The sequence below is a fragment of the Grammomys surdaster genome, unplaced genomic scaffold (assembly GCF_004785775.1).
Source record: "Grammomys surdaster isolate TR1022 unplaced genomic scaffold, NIH_TR_1.0 119089, whole genome shotgun sequence".
NCBI classification, from domain to species: domain Eukaryota; kingdom Metazoa; phylum Chordata; class Mammalia; order Rodentia; family Muridae; genus Grammomys; species Grammomys surdaster.
This window is the reverse complement of record NW_021615322.1, coordinates 577-2,150: the sequence shown is the minus strand read 5'-3', so window position 1 is coordinate 2,150 and position 1,574 is coordinate 577. Positions and strand designations below refer to the sequence as shown.

At 38.1% G+C, this 1,574-nt stretch overlaps 1 pseudogene; it reads right to left on the bottom strand.

The window, feature by feature from the left end:
- Window positions 1–780: 780 nt before the first annotated feature.
- LOC114635875 lies at window positions 781–975 on the bottom strand (annotated as a pseudogene).
- Window positions 976–1,574: the final 599 nt, after the last annotated feature.

Here is a 1,574-nt window from a genome sequence, read left to right as displayed (position 1 = left end):
ATTTAAAGGAGCAACATCCCTATCTTTACTCCAGAACAGTGAGAAGATATGTAGTATTTTGCCTTTGAAAGATTTTCTAAATATAGTAGAACTTTGTAATTAATTGGTTTTCTGACTTTACAGGGAACATCCCCATAGTCACACTGCAGAATATCCCCTTGGGTACTAGAATTGTGTAAAATTTTGTTTTTCCAGGTTCACAGTGCTAATGTGGGATGATTCACACTATAGAAAATTTATGAATATAATCAGTGTTTTAAAGGTCTCCTTTTTGCATTTTCCTTCAGATACATGAAACACATCATATAGAAATCTCATAGAGAGAAAGGATGTTATACCTGTGAGCCATGTAGTAAATATTCCTGTCATCACAGGTGTTTTTAAAGAGGCATGAAGCCAGAGTTGGGGAGAACACTATGAACATATGAAGTGGTAAAATCTTTTTTTTTTTTGGCTTTTAAATGAGTTTGTTTAATTCAAAGTGGTACAGAATTCATAATACAATGAAGATGGAACAAGGCTCTAGTGGGATTCTAGACTGTGTTCACTTTAAATTCACAGCTGAGGTAGGAATTGCTGAACACTAAAGACAACGAGCCATTGCATTGTTCACTTTATTCATTGGTTTTTTTACAAAAGTTTATTACAATGTACAACAACAGGCTCCAGGATAACACTTCATCCTAGCTATTAGGTGGCAAAGATGTCACGGCAGGGAATCCAGATGGTTATATAGGGATGGAGGAGGAGGGTCACGTCACTTCCGATGTGAGGAATAGCTTACTTTTTGCCAGATTTCTTAATTCCACCTGTGGCCAGGGGGCCCTTCCCCGAGGCCTTGGCTTTTAGCTCCTCGAGTTTCTTCTGTTCCTCCTTTTGTTTCTGCTTGAAAGCTTTATCTTCCTCATCCATCTCCTTGGCCTGCTTCTTGGGCTGTTTCAGAGGCTTCTTTTTGCCACCTTCCCGGCCCGACATGGCACCTCCAGCCCCTTCACCAGACCCTGATCCTAAGCCTGAAGTGGTAAAATCTTAAGATATGGTTCTTCTTTACTATTAAACCAAAATGTAAAATTTATTCATATTGACCAAAAGATTGATCAGGGTAATGAAAGTGGTAAAGCTTTCACTTGTGCCAATTATCATTGCAGGCATGTAAGAAATCATAGCAGGAAGAAGCCATATGAATGTAATCAGTGTGGTAAAGCCTTTGCAAGTCCCAGTCATCTCCAATATCATAGAAGAACACATACTGGAGAGAAACCTTATGAATGTAATCAGTGTGGTAAAGCCTTTACAAGACCCAGTTATCTCCAATATCATAAAAGAACACATACTGGAGAGAAATCTTATGAATGTAATCATTGTGGTAAAGCCTTTGCAAGACCCAGTCATCTCCAATGTCATAAAAGAACACATACTGGAGAGAAACCTTATGAATGTAATCATTGTGGTAAAGCCTTTGCAATACAGGGTAATCTCCAATGTCATAAAAGAACACATACTGGAGAGAAACCTTATGAATGTAATCAATGTGGTAAAGCCTTTGCAATACAGAGTTATCTTCAAAAACATAA